This window comes from Dipodomys ordii, unplaced genomic scaffold (genome assembly GCF_000151885.1).
Source record: "Dipodomys ordii isolate 6190 unplaced genomic scaffold, Dord_2.0 Scaffold218, whole genome shotgun sequence".
Taxonomy (NCBI): Eukaryota; Metazoa; Chordata; class Mammalia; order Rodentia; family Heteromyidae; genus Dipodomys; species Dipodomys ordii.
Genome location: NW_012267434.1, coordinates 650,253 through 665,675, shown reverse-complemented (window position 1 = coordinate 665,675; position 15,423 = coordinate 650,253). Strand labels below are relative to the sequence as shown.

Here is a 15,423-nt window from a genome sequence, read left to right as displayed (position 1 = left end):
AGGGCTGGGAAGGTGGCTCAGTGGTAGAGTGCTTGCCTTGCATGCCTGAGGCCCTGGGTTCGATTCCTCAGCACCACATAAGCAAAAAGAGAAAAGCTGGAAGTGGTGCTGTGGCTCAGGTGGTAGAGCATTAGCCTTGAGCTGAAGAGCTGAGGGACAGCGCCCAGGCTGAGAGGTCAGGCCCCACGACCGGACCCCGAAAAAAAAAAGAAAGGCATGGACATTAGATGGGCAGGCTTCTTACTTCTATTGACCTCCTGGCTCTGGTTAATTTTGAAAGGGCAGGCACAAAGTGGCTGATGTGACATCATCTCTCTTACTCCTCTCCATGGTTCCTTGTTCCCCAGACTGGCTGAGTCTAGGTGCTCATTGCTGGGATGGCTCATCCCAGTTGGTATTCACAGAGGTTTGAACTCAAGGCGTAGGCCCTGTCCCTGAGGACTCAAGAGTGCTCAAGGCTAGCACTCTACCACTTTGAATTATAATGCCACTTCCAGCGTTTGGCTGGTTAATTAGAGATAAGAGTCTCTTGAGCCAGCTTCCAGCCTGGTTCTTTGCAGGTTAGTTGGGAGATGGAGTCTCAAGGATTTTTATGCCCAGACTGGCTTTGAACTGCAATCTTTGTCACAAAAACCCTCTATTATTGCCAATTAAAGCAACAGGAGATCAAATAGACTTAAGTAGAGTTTATCTGCTCCTTATCAAGAATTGACCAACAAATATTCTGCAATGACAAAACATGGTAGATGTGATGAGAGTTTTAGCACAGATATGGTATTGATTTCTGGTGACCTTAACAGTGCTTAAATTAACCAAGGTTCACAAGAGGCTCTCCTGGCCTACACTTGTTTCACTAGCATAACATAGCCAGCCTTTTCCAGGTCAGGCTGGGTAAGATTCCAAATCTAATATTACAGAAAGAATGTCACACAAGAGTCTTAGCTTTTGCAAATCCAAAGCAATCTTTCACCAGGAATCAGCTGCATGTGATGGAGTTAAGGGGGAGTACAGCCTACTTTTACCATGGTGGAGGTAGTCAGGATGATCTAGGCAGGAGTGAGGCCTGTCTTCCAGGTTTGAAGAGATGGACTGGATCTGGACTACATGTAGACTGGCTGGCACTGAACTATGAATCCAAACTGAAGAAACTTCAGGAAACTCAGACAATTTAACTTGATTACAATGCCAGATAACAAGTTTACACAGACAAAGACATACACACATAGGTGTGCATGCACACATACACACACACACCCTGTGCACATTAAGTTTTACAGCACACAAAAATGAATAACGGCCTTAGACTCTTGGAATTCCAGCAGTAAGATGGTATTATTTTGCCCAATATTTTAGAAACGTGTGGTCAGTTCTAGAATAGGCAACACCAAACAAGGCAAAACTCAAAAACCCAAAATTTTTAACAATAATATTTAAACAACCTTGCTAACAAAGCACATCAGGTGGTCAGTGTAAGGTCTGAACAGAGACACCTCTCTCCCTCTTGGATAAGTTTCCACTCAGTATCTGTTACCTAGGTAACTGCCAGACCTGGAAGTAGTCACTTTCCCCTCCTGCTAGGTCATGTCCTAGACCACCTCTGGTCACATGCTTCCCATCTGACCTTAGGAGGGTCCCAGACCCTGAGGTCACATCCAGATCCAGTGTGGCCACACCTTTCCCCACCTGGCCACACCTCTTGCTGTCCCGGGCCTAGGTAAGTCCTGACCCAGAGGTGGGTCCCCCCATTATTCCCCCACCTTTCCTTTTCAGCCATGCTTCTCCATCATGCATGGCAGGGGCAGCAATTTGGTAAATAAACCTTTTCTCCTGCCTGAATAGCCCATGGTGTTCTCTTCATCGGCTACCTAAGGAAACCTACTTATTTAATATACCTTACAGTCAGGCCTCAGTTTCCAGGGCCTGTGAAAAGAGACAACAACTTGTAAAAGGCACATTAGAATAAATGGGTTGAGGAGTAGTAAGCTTGGTTGAAGGGTAAGGGTGAGAAAAGGGGAAACCTTTAACCCACCATGTGGCGAACTCAATATGGCAAACTTCTAAACAAGTCATGATGGTAATAAAACTTGGAGCTTTATTGAATAAGCAAGCAAGCAGACAAGCAGACAAAGAAGCAGAAAGGAAGGGGCACTCTCTAACATAGTGTGGGTGCTTTCAAGGAAAGACAGAGATTGAACTATAAGACAAGGGAAAAAAATGTTACCTTTCATTAGATGGCTGTGAGGCAGAGGTAAAGGGCTTAGCAAGACAGAGAACATGCAAAGAAAATCTGAATATATGGAAACTGACAATTTTCAAACCTAGAGTGGCTAGCCTTTGAGAAGGAACCTAGAGGGGGGTCCCCGGGACCCAACCTGCATCGCACTCTTCAGGACACAAGCCAAAAAGTTGTAGAAAAGAGAAAAGGAGAGATAGGGAAAGTTGGACATGATTGGCAGAGAGAACAGAGCCTGAAAGAAAACAGACCTCTGACCATTTACCATTGCAATGGCAAAAACTGTCTAAATCTGAGAATGGCATAAAAATTAGGTGCTCTGGTTTTCCAGGGAGTGCAGGAAGCATTTCAAAGGGGTTTCACAGCTCAGGTATGACTCATATCACCCCATTAAAAGTGCAAGAAAGTCAATCTGGTGAGTGAAGGAGAGCTGACCAAGCAGAAGTGGTGTCCTTACTTCCCCCAGAACACCCTAGAAAGAAATGGACAAGGCCCCCAAACCAAGCATCCTTGGCTCTGGAGTTGACCAGCCTTTTGGCTAAAGGCCATAGGAGCTGTCTGGCATGGTGCCATATCTGGACAGAGACGGAGCAACAGAGTATAATATCTGAGTTGCTATTCACTGACAAAAAGTTAGAAAAATCACAAAGAAAAAAAAAAGAAAAATCACAAAGGCTGCCAGTAGTCAGCCTCTGTCTCTTCTCCATTCTTGCTAAAACGCAGAAGACTGGCAACTTGGGGGTCAGGAAAAAAAAAGGTGCAATAGAGGTTTTGAAGTGTGTATGCATGGGGGTGTTACACTTGGTGAATGACCCTGAAACTGGTGCTGATGAAAATCCTTGTGGGGCAGAATGGCAAACATGGTAATCTCAGCACTATGGAGGTGAAGGCAAAATGATCCATGATCAGTCTGCTATAGAAGAAATGGGGTTAACAAACAAGAGTGAGGAAGAATACCTCAAACCCAACAACTCTGATGTAGCCAATGAAGATCAAGAAGAAATTCAACAATTAGAAGAGATACTGGGATTTCCAGGTTCAGGTGAAGGTTCAGCTCTGGTTGTGAGATGACACCTTGTTGCTGCATCCTCTATAAAGAAAGAACATTTTATTTTTACATGGCAGAAGACAGAAGGGCAAGAGAGCATAAATCCATTCTCAAAAGCCCTTTTCATTGTGGCATTAATCCACTCATGAGGATTGAACTGTCATGACTTGAACACCTCCTAAAACACTGTTACTTTGGGGATTAAGTTTCCAACACAAATGTGGAGGAACACATTCAGGCCATAAAATTTTGGTATTTAGGGCTGGGAAGGTGACTCAGTGGTAGAGCGCTTGCCTTGCATGCCTGAGGCCCTGGGTTCGATTCCTCAGCACCACATAAGCAAAAAGAAAACAAAAGCCGGAAGTGGTGCTGTGGCTCAAGTGGTAGAGTGCTAGCCTTGAGCTGAGCTGAAGAGCTGAGGGACAACGCCCAGGCCCAGAGTTCAGGCTCCACGACCGGACCCAAAAAAAAAAAAATTTGGTATTTACATCTGCCCCTGGATGTCAATTGGAGGAGATGCCCAGCTAGAGCACACTGAAAGTGAAATGAGGGCACTGTAAGGTCCGCCCCTGGATGGCAAGCAGACTCCACCCTCCTCACAGCAAAATCTCCACCCAGTACCTGAGCTACCTAGGCAACTGGGACACCTGGAAGAGGTCACATCTGCATCCGCTGAGGTCACATCTGAATTTGATGTGGCCACACCTTTCTCTGCCCATACCCTAGATAAGGGCTAGCCCAGGCCCAGATTCTCTCTCTGTTCCTCTGTCTCTCTTGCTCTTTTCTAGCTCTCTCTGCTCTCTCTCTCTGTTCATTTCTAGCTCTCTGCTCTCTCTCTTTTCTAGCTCTTTTCTCTCTCTTTCCTTTCTTTCCTCTTTCCTTTCCCAGCCACGTGAAGTGCCAACCTTGCCTGGTCCCAGCAGGTCTACTGAATAAACCTACCCCTTACCTGAATACCACGTGAGTGCTACTGTTCTTACCCCTCTCTCTGCTCTTTTCTAGCTCTTTCTTCTCTCTTTCCTCTTTCCCAGCTCTCTCTCATTCCCAGGCCTTTCCCAGCCACATGGAGTGCCAACCTTGCCTGGTCCCAGCAGGTCTACTGAATAAACCTACCCCCTTACCTGAATACCATGTGCGTGCTGGTGCAGTTCTTACTCAGCTACCTCTTTTTAAAAACCTAACAGGCACCAGATTAGAAATCCTTAAATGGCCTCTGTAAGGTCCACTCCTGGATGGCTAGCAGACTCCACCCTCCTGAAGCAAAATCTCCACCTAGTACCTGCATTACCTAGGCCACTGGGACAGCTGGAAGAGGTCACATCTGAATTTGATGTGACCATACCTTTCTCCACCCATACCCTAGATAAGGCCTAGCCCAGGCCCAGATGCCCTCTCTCTGCTCTTTTCTAGCTCTCTCTAGCGAGATCTCTGCTCTCTGCTCTCTCCTCTCTCTCTCTCTCTCTGTTCTTTTCTAGCTTTTCTTTCTTTCCCAGCTCTCTCTCTTTCCCAGCTCTCTTTCCCAGGCCTTTCCCCACCACGTGTAGGACCAAGATGGCCTGGTGCCAGCCAGAACGATGAATAAACCTATCCCTTACCTGAATACCACGTGTGTGGTGCTGTTTTTACTCGGCCACCTCTTTTTAAAAACCTAAAATAAATGGTGCTGTGACTCGGATAAAGGGCTTAAAGTCAGGATAGCTGGGATTCCTCTCTGTTTTTTTTCCTCTTTTTTTGTTTGTTTTTCGCTTTTTGCTCTGAGGAATATCCACAGTTCCAATGGCCTTTTGCGAACCCATCTGTGTGCTGCGGACACAGCACATCGATACCATTGCTGCCTTCACATCCACGTCCACACCACTTCTCTACTCTGGTGAGTGAAACTACTCTCTACAGCTCTCTGTTGCTCAGTCTCTGTCCAGAGGTGGTGCCATGCCAGAGAGCACCTATGGCCTTTAGCTGAAAGGCTGGTCACCTCTGAAGCCGAGGACACTTGGCTTTGGGGGCTTGGCCATTTCTCTCCAGAGGGCTCTGGGGGAAGTTGGGACGCCGCTTCTGCCTGGTCAGCTCTCCTTCACTCACCGGACTGACTCTCCTACTCATTTAATGGGGTGCTGCAAATCACGCCTGAGCCGTGAAACCCCTTTGAAATGCCTCCTGCGCTCCCTGGAAAGCCAGAGAGCCTAATTTTATGCCATTCTCAGATGTGCAGTTTTTGCTACTGCTCTCTTTGCTCTCTCTCTCTGCCATTCATGTCCAATTTTCTATCTTTTTTTTTACAACTTTTTGGCTTGTGCCCTGAAGAGTGTGATGTAGGCTGGGTCCTGGGGGGCCCCCCTCTAGGTTCCCTCTCAAAGGCTAGCCAATGTAGGCTTGATCTATTTGTTCAGGGTTTCTTTGCATTTTTTTTCAGAAATTTGCCATCTTGAATTCGCCATCTTGGCCACATGGTTGTTAAGGGTTTGCCCCATCTGACCCTTAACCTTCCACCAAACTTACCACTCCATCCATCTATTCTAAGGTGCCTTGCTAACAAGTTGTTCTTTTCACAAGCCCTGGTAACTGAGGCCCAACTATCTGATGTGCTTTGTTAGCAAAGTTGACTAAACATTGTTGTAAAAATTTTAGGTTTTGAGTTTTGCCTTTTTTGTTTTGTGTTGTGTATTCTGGTACTGACTACATGACTCTAAAATTCTGGGCCAATCTGTGCTAAAATTCTCATCACATCTAACAAGTTTTGTCATTGCAGAATATTTGTTGATCAATTCTTGATAAGGACCAGGTAAGCTCTATTCTATTGGATCTCCCTGTTGCTTTAATTGGAAATAATAAAGGGTTTTTATGGCAAATATTGAAGTTCAAAGCCAACCCGGGAGACTCCATCTCCCAACTAACCCGCAAAGAGCCAGGCTGGAAACATGGCTCAAGACTATTATCTCTAACCAGCCAAACACTGGAAGTGCTATTGTAACTCAACGTGGTAGAACACTAGCCTTGAGCAGAAGTGCTCAGGGACATTGCCCAGGCCTTGAGTTCAATCCTCCTTGAATACCAACTGGGACAAGCCATCCCAGCAACAAGCACCTAGACTCAGCCAGTCTGGGGAACAAGGGAACATGGACAGGAGTAAGAGGAGATGATGTCACATCAGCTACTTTGTGCCTGCCCTTTCAAAATTAACCAGAGCCAGGAAGTCAGTGGAAGTAAGAAGCCTGCCCATCCAATGTCTATACCTGTCTACCTATTAACTGAACAGGAATTTATGTTCTTGCCTTTGTCACCTGACTTCTCTACCTAGTCACCAGATGTCAGAAGTAGCTAGGGACATTTCTACCAACATTTTTAGCCCAAGTCCTTCCTCTTGCCATTTATTTGCTCTCTAGTATTTTTTTTCCAGCCTCTCAATGCTCATGAGACTTCTCCAGACTTCATGTAAGGATTCACGCCACCAAGGGACAGCTGCTGCTCACTGCCTTCTCTGGGAGGGGACCAAATTGCAGCCTTTTACCCCTATTGTCAACGCCCCTTGTCAGCAGGAAGTAGCCAGAGAGAATCCACGCCCTATTTCATGATTATTAAAAGGCTGGAATGTAAGGTCCGCTCCTGGATGGCTAGCAGACTCCACCCTCCTCGAAGCAAAATCTCCACCTAGTACCTGCATTACCTAGGCAACTGGGACACCTGGAAGAGGTCACATCTGAATTTGATGTGGCCATACCTTTCTCCACCCATACCCTAGATAAGGCCTAGCCTAGGCCCAGACTCCCTCTCTCTGCTCTTTTCTAGCTCTCTCTGCTCTCTGCTCTCTCTGTTCTTTTCTAGCTCTTCTCTCTCTCTTTCTCAGCTCTTTTTCCCAGGCCTTTCCCCACCACGTGGAGAACCAAGATGGCCTGGTGCCAGCCAAAACGATGAATAAACCTACCGCTCACCTGAATACTACATGTGTGGTGCTGTTCTTACTTGGCTACCTCTTTTTAAAAAACCTAACACCCTCCACATCCTGAATGTCTCATTAGGATGTGAGCTCCCTTTGTTCATCATGTTCTTCAGCTACCATCATTGTTCTGAGAACTTGTAAGGAATCTAATCAGCAAGACTGGCAGTTTGGCAGTGTTGGATCGAATGAGACTAGTCTCTAGAATAGTCTCTATTTTACTCAAGGAATAAATTACTGGGATTTTCTATATGGTGGATGAAGCCTCCGGCCAATGAAAACCATCTGAATGAAGAACTAAGGAGGTGGAAGGCACAATATGCACTTTTTTTTTACATGTAGGTATGCTGTGTAAGAAGCATGAATGGTGGTTAAAAATGTAGAACCTAGGGGCTGCAAAGGTGGCTCAGTGGTAGAGCTCTTGCCTTGCATGCATGAGGCCCTGGGTTCAATTCCTCAGAACCAAATAAGCAGGAAAAAAAAGCCAGAAGTGGTGCTATGGCTCAAGTGGTAGAGCACTAGCCTTGAGCTGAAGAGCTGAGGTACAGCAGCCAGGCCCAGAGTTCAGGACCCACGACTGGACCCCCTCCAAAAAAAAAGTATAGGGCCTAGAGACATATTATTTAGGTTTAAAACTTTGTCCCATGCCCTACAACCTTTCAGTGATTCAGTTACCTTGTCTATAAAACAGGGATTACAGATTCAATGCATAGTGATTAGAACAGAGTTGAGCATTTATCAAGCACCTGATAACTATTACTTATAGTTATACTCTGCCTTTTAGGAGATAAGATCAAAAAGATTTGTTTGCAACTTCCAAGCTGCCAGGGGCTCCTATTAGATGTCTGCCTCTGCTGAGGGGCCATGCCACTTCCTAAAGGTTTCTGTTCATGATCAGCATCAGCCATAAAGATCTCTAAGAAGTGCCTCCTGTGCTGGCTCCAATGCTGTGATCCTTTGAGGCTCAGTGGTCTTCTACACACAGAGGACAGAATGGTCTAGAGTGAGGGAAAGTTAAATACCATCAGCCTCAGAGTCAAGAATAGCAGGAAAGGGGCTGGGAAGTTGGCTCAGTGGTAGAGTGCTTGCCTCACATGCATAAGACCCTGGGTTCGATTCCTCAGCACCACATAAGCAGAAAAAAGCTGGAAGTGGCTCTCTGGCTCAAATGGTAAAGTGCTTGCCTTGAGCTGAAAAGCTGAGGGACAGGCCCAGAGTTCAGACCCCATGACCGGACCCCCCCCAAAAAAGAGAACAGCAGGAAATACCAGAGGGTTCTGGGGAAACAGTCATGGTTTTCAGGAGCTGAGAGGAGCTCCATGCCCCCAGCAAGAGTGGGCTTTTCACCAATACCATCTAACGCAGCTTATCAAAGACATTCCCTTAGGAAGTTTACCAGCCTGAGGCCAAGTAAGTATAGGTGAGTCTAAAATCAATGAAAACACCAGATCAGAGGAAAGAGGAAATAGGTGAGTGATCCAGGCTAACTTTGGAGAAACATTAAAAATAACTGAGCTTCAAGTAGTACAGCATGAGCCTTAAGCTGAATTGTTCAGGGACAGCTCCCAGGCCTAGAGCTCAAGCCCCATAACTGACAAAAAAGAAAGAGAGAGAGATCTTTCATGTGATTGTTTCTAACATATTTATAAGATTATGTCTTTGTTGCCTTGTATGTCCCTCCCCCATGGTACAACCCCTGCTTTCACTATATATGATGTTGGTATATGTGGAGGGGAAGGGAAAAAACAAATTGTTAAAACAGGGATACAGGAGGACCCATTGCAACAATGAGATGTACAAGTCGTTATGTTGAAAAACGAACTTTACAACTTTGGTGGGGGGGGACGGGGTTGGGGGGGAGGATACGAAGGGATAGGAAGGGGAAACAAGGCAGGAGGCTACAATGCTTGATAAGAAATGTGCTCATTATCTTACCCATGTAATTGTAACCCCTCTGTACAGTATTTTCACAATAAAAATATATTAAAAAATAACTGAGTTTTTAATAAATACGTTACATTTTCTGTGGCAGTGATGGGGATTGAAGAGAGCTACAACTGGACAAGTTACAAGAAATCTTTATTTTGCTTGCTTCAGTAAGAGGTATATGTGTGTGAATTACTGTCTAGCATGGTCACATATTACCATAGATCAAGGATCCCTTTATCACTAGAATTTTCTTTGTAGTGATCCCTCCTCACCCCCACATAGAAAGCATCTGCCTGCAGTAGTTGTACCTTCTGCTCTTTGCAGAAGGAAATTTGCAACATTTTGGTTCCCTGTACATTGAAACTATGAGTAAATTAAATCCTGAAAATGGAGGAAGCAACATATTCCTGGACCATTCCAACCACAGGACTCAGCCCAGAGAAATCCAGGAGGAGGAACTGAGAAAATGTGTTTAAAAAGAGACACCTAGTCACCTTGCAGAAGATACTAGCCATCAGGAAGCAAGGAGGGTAGTAATCAAGACAAGGTGCCTGATAAAGCCAAGCCTACTCTCTTGTATCAGAATATGAGGGTGGGGAGAAAGGGAAGTACAGAAAAAGAAGTAGTACTTATTAGTCCCTTATTATTATACGTCATTCCATGGCTTCCCTGTACTAATGATAATGGCTGCTTTTTTTAGTGAACATTGTATACGTGGTCTCATTTAACTTTCATAACTACGTTTTGAGTTTCATATTACTATATCAACTTTTCAATTAGACACAAAAACTCAGAAAAGCTAAGTAACTTACCCAGAATTGTGTAGCTGGTACAGGTTTGAGATTTGAGTCTAGTTCTGACTTTGAAGCTTGTACTAACTGTACTACACTGTAATTCCTCAGCATATGAAAATGCCTCAGATTTTTTTTTCAGGAGAAGCTAAAAGAAAGAAAATGTCTTGAATTTCATTCAATCCCATTTGTTCAACCTTTCTTTGATTTGTTGTGTTTCTGGGTTTTTACCAAGGAAATTTCTGCCTGTGCCAAGGAGCCACCCAGAGTTTCTTCTGCTCCTTCCTATAATGGTTTCAGAGTGTGTGCTTTTACTTCCAGGTCTTTGATCCATTAGGATTTGATTATGGTGCAGGGTGATATATAAGGATCTAGCTTAGTTTTCTACAGGTGTTTAACCAATTTTGCTAGCAACACTTACTGAAGAGGCTATCTTTCTTCAATTGAAGCTACTAGCACAACTATAGCTAAGATATGGAACCAACCCAGATGCCCCTCAGTAGATGAATGGATCAAGAAAATGTGGTATTTATATGTGTGTGTGTGTGTGTGTGTGTGTGTGTGTGTGTAATGGAATTCTATACTTCCATCAGAAAGAATGACACTGCCCCATTTGTTGGGAAATGGAAAGACTTGGAAAAAATTACATTAAGTGAAGTAATCCAGGCTCAAAGAAACTTAAGTTCCATGGTTTCCCTTATCTGTAATAACGAGTATATGTCTAGGACAAGTTATGTACATATGACCATATAAGATAATGCTAAGTGAAATGAACACCAAGTTAGGGACACAAGAGGTTTTATCTTTGTTGCTGTTGTTTTTAATGTACTTATAATGTACTATGTGATGTTTTTTTGTTTCTTTTGTTTGTTCTTCCCCCATAGTATAACCTGTTTTCACTGTATTTGATTCCAGTGCCCTGCATCTTGTATATACACTTTTGGGAAGAAAGGAAACAACAAAATGCTTAAATAAGGATACAGATTGACCCATTGTAACAATGAGGTGTACAAGATACGATGTTGAAAACAAACTTTACAACTTGGGGGGAAGGGTGGATTTGGGGAGGTGGGGAGGGAAGGGATGGTAGGAGAAAAACAAAGGAGGGGGGTAACAATACTGGATAGGAAATGTACTCATTGCCTTGCTCATATGACTGTAAGCCCTTTGTATAGTATCTTTACAACAATAAAATATATATTTTAAAAAAGCAGAGAGGGGGGACCAAGATGGCGACGGGGCAGTAGGGAAACGCCACAGCTCTCCCCAATCAAAAAGAGAGTTCGAGTTCCAATGCTTAATCTCCCCAAGAGACCGACAACAACAAAAAGATGAACACTCAGAGAAAAACAGGAGGTGGGAAATAACAAAAAAGAAAGAGAGGAAAAGAAGAATTTCAGAACAGAGAAGAGCGAAGACCCCTCCCCCAATCTTCACTGGCCGCGCGGCAGCACGCCAAGCCACAGCCAGCCAGACCGGCGGGGGCTGCTGGAGCCCCAGAGACACAGGAGGCCACCTGCAGGTCACGCACAGAGGCCGCCTGAGGTACCGGTTTGCAGACCTGCTAATCACGACAAACAGAGAAACCTACCAGCTGGGAGTCTCCAAGAAGATTGAACCCCCACCTCTCACTCTCCATCCGAGCAGAGAGGCTCCATCCCACCAAAGCCACCTAGCACCAGCAGCACAACAAAGGGAGCTGTCTGCAGACAACCTGCGCAGAAGCCACCTGAGGTACCAGTGTCAGAACCGCTGATTGTGACGACCCGGCGGGGGGGGTGCCCGGTCCCAGAGGCACAGGGGACTGCCTACAGATGACCCGCACAGAAGCCACTTGAGGTACTGGTGTCAGATCCGTAGATCGCAACAACCCGGCAGGGCCGCCGGGTCCCAGAGACACAGGGGGCTGCCTGCAGATCACCTGTGCAGAAGCCACCTGAGCGTGGACACTGTGGAACTGTGGAGAGCTGCGGGAGCCGCGACCAAAGACGGCTGCAAAAGCAACATTGTAGCTAAAATGGCGGGGCCGCGTGGTGCGGCTGTGACCTAAGATGGCGCGGGCTCCCGCCTTCCGTCTTCCCAGTACGAGTGCTCTCTGTAAAAAACAACTCCTTATATGGCTATGACTTGGCTCCTAGTTTGCTTCTGTGTTTGCAGACCTATCAGTATATGCCACGTGGCACTTCAGGATTGGCCATTCAGGAGGCTTATAACCGGAGCGCGGGGGCTGATGGGAAGGAGAAACGAGGAGAAACAAGAAGAAGAAGGAAGCGGGCAGGAGAGAAGTAGGAGAAAAGAAGCTGTAAACAAGGTCCTGAATAAACCGTCTGAAAGAAGGACCTGTTGTCGCATCATCCTTGCGGGTCGAGGCGGTCGCGACATGGAACCGACAGCTTCAATAGAGGCAGAGACAGAAAAGAATCACACAGAGCCACCACTGCCCAGCCCAGCCAGCAACCACCCCAACTGAACTCGGATTGCAACAGCAACTGACGACCTACACCACACAGAAACAACTAGTTCCAGGGTGAGTACCCCACAGGGGACAGTGTATCCCTCAAGGGAGACCAGAGCTGGAAGGAATCCCCAGACCCTGACCCAGACTCCCTACCCCAACACCCGCACAACAGGACTCACTAAAACTGGGAACTGTTCGAGAGCTCCACCAGCCCGTGGAGCACACTCCGCTGGCCAGGCTAGAGCAAGAGCACCCCTGGAAGGGAGCTTAAATGCCCAGGCCAGGAATAGCGCCCCTGGGTCAAGACAACCAACAGTAGAAGAAATTTGAACTGTGTACCCCAGGCTGCATAACCTAGATTGTATACACAGCAGCACAGACCCAACGAGTGCACTCCAGGCGGGGGCTGGAACCAGGCCTGGGGATCCAGTACGTGAACAACACAACCAACTCCTCCCAACTGAAGTCAAAAGCTGAGCATATGCCTCAGCAGAGGGGAGAAAAACAGGGAACTGCACCCCCTGGGAAGCACACCTGTGACAACAAAAGACCTGGAGGCTCAGGACAAGAGAAGCCCAAACCCCACCAAAACCCCACACATATATGCTAGGCTGGGAATTGGGCAACACAGGCCGCCAGCACCTGAGAGTAAGTAGGAGCTCAGGCTGATAAGGCAGCTCAACAGTAGAGTGATAGTCTTGGATGCATGAGGCCCTGGATCTGATTCCTCAGCATCACAAAAGCAAAAAGGGTCAGAAGTGGTGCTGTGGCTCAAATGGTAAGGTGCCAGCCTTGAGCTGAAGAGCTGAGGGACAGCACCCAAACCTAGAGTTCAAGCCCACAACCAGCCCAAAACAAACAAACATACAAAAACACATCAAGAGCCCATAGCAGACTCCAGCAACTGGGAGAGTGCATCCAGAGCATCTGATCTTCCCAAGATCACCTCTAGGAGCAAACACAAGCAGTCTAGGCTGCTCAACCCTTCCAAAGGTGGGAATTGCCAGCGATCTACAGCAGAGAGCCGAGAATCCTAAGTAGGTCAGACCAACAGCTGGAAGTAGGCTCCCAACAGAACCCAGATCAGGCACAGACTCTCTCTACCAATACAGAATCAGCAACCAAGCAAAGACAGACACACCAAAACAAAATTGCAGATTAGTCTCCTGAAACCCTATGCGAAAATCACAGAGAAAAATTACAAGGTTTACCACCACCCAGGACAGCAAGCTATCCTCAATAGCCAGCAGCCACGCAGGGGAGAGCCTCAGTGGGAGCAAAGCAGGAATGGAAGACAAAAGCTACATCCAAGGGATGCTGGAGGCAATGACTCAAGAAATAAAGTGAGGGGGCTGGGAAGGTGGCTCAGTGGTAGAGTGCTTGCCTTGAATGCATGAGGCCCTGGGTTCGATTCCTCAGCACCACATAAGCAAAATGAAAAAAGCCGGAAGTGGCACTGTGGCTCAAGTGGTAGAGCGCTAGCCTTGAGCTGAAGAGCTGAGGGACAGTGCCCAGGCCCAGAGTTCAGGCCCCACTACTGGAAAAAAAAAAAAAAAAAGAAAGAAAGTGAGAAATAGATCAGAAGTTGAAAGAGCACAAGGATGAACTATCAAAAGAGAAACAGGATATCAAACAAGAGATGCATGCAAAAATAGAAGATGCACAAACCTCAGTAAGAAGTGATATAAATGCCAAATTAGAGGTAATGCATACTGATCTCACCTGAGATCAGTACTTTGAGAACCAATATTGAATCCATAAAGGGATCCATTTCCTCCATGCAAACCACAATAGAAGCCATGGTCAACACAGTGAATGAAATGGAAGTTACAGTGTCAGATACAGAAGACAGAATACACCAACTGGACCAAAAAGTGACAGATATGGAAAAATCACTCAAATTAAACCAAAGGGAAAGTCAAGAGCAAGCAGATAATGCCAAGAAATTTAACCTTCGTATAATTGGAGTGGACGAAGCTGAGGAATTTCAGAGCAAGGGAATGCAACACCTATTCAACAAGATAATTGGTGAAAATTTTCCCCACCTCAAAAAAGAACATCTTACCTACATAACAGAAGCCTATAGAACACCCAACAAGCAAGATCCCAGGAGAAACACTTCTAGACACATTATAGTAAAAATGATAGATCTGAATAATAAGGAAATCTTGCATGCAGCAAAAATGAAGAAGGAGCTATACTACAATGGAAAAAAATTAGAATCACTGCAGATCTCTCCACACAAACAATGAATGCAAGAAAGGCCTGGGAAAGCACCTTATGAGCCCTGAGAGCCAATAACAGCCAACCCAGCAAAGCTAGAATTCACATTCGATGGAGAACTGAAAATTTTTAATAGCAAAGAGAAACTACATGAATACATAAACATTAAGCCAGCATTACAAAGAATTCTAAGAGGGGGGACACAACCTGAAGAAAGCAACCAGGAACTGGGACCTGCCCCAGACAGGCATTACTCAAAGTCTAACTGAACAAGCACAGAAGGAAAGGAAAGAAGAAAAACTTAGGAAAACAGAATGACAGGGACAACAATGCATCTCTCTATACTTTCTCTTAATATTAATGGGCTGAATTCGCCAATTAAAAGAAAATGAACTGAGGACTGGATGAGAAAACAATACGCATCCATTTGTTGCCTTCAGGAGACCCACCTCTCAGCCAAACATACAAACAAACTCAGAGTAAAGGGTTGGAAAAGGATCTACCAATCAAATGCCCCCAGTAAGAAAGCAGGTGTAGCTATCCTGATATCTGACAAAATAAACTTTTCATTAAAATCAGTACAGAAAGACAAGGACGGATACTACATATTAATATAGGGAACAATCCAAGAGGAGGATATTACCATCATCAACTTATATGCCCCAAATATTGGTGCACCCAGATATGTTAACAAACGCTCTCAAACTTACAGAATAAAATAGATCCCAATACGATAATACTAGGAGACTTTAGCACACCACTCTCACCAAAAGACAGGTCTACCAACAAGAGGATTGGCAAAGAAGCTAC

At 45.5% G+C, this 15,423-nt stretch overlaps 1 long non-coding RNA gene across 2 annotated transcripts; it reads left to right on the top strand.

Annotated features, from left to right (window-relative positions):
* Positions 1–7,458: 7,458 nt before the first annotated feature.
* LOC106000442 lies at positions 7,459–10,880 on the top strand. Of its 2 annotated transcripts, none has more exons than XR_001175791.1 (3): positions 7,459–7,550; positions 9,245–9,315; positions 10,848–10,880. It is a non-coding gene; the product is annotated as an uncharacterized LOC106000442 (long non-coding RNA). The 2 variants fall into 2 exon arrangements; XR_001175790.1 differs by lacking the exon at positions 10,848–10,880 and adding an exon at positions 9,466–9,590.
* The last annotated feature ends 4,543 nt before the right edge of the window (positions 10,881–15,423 follow it).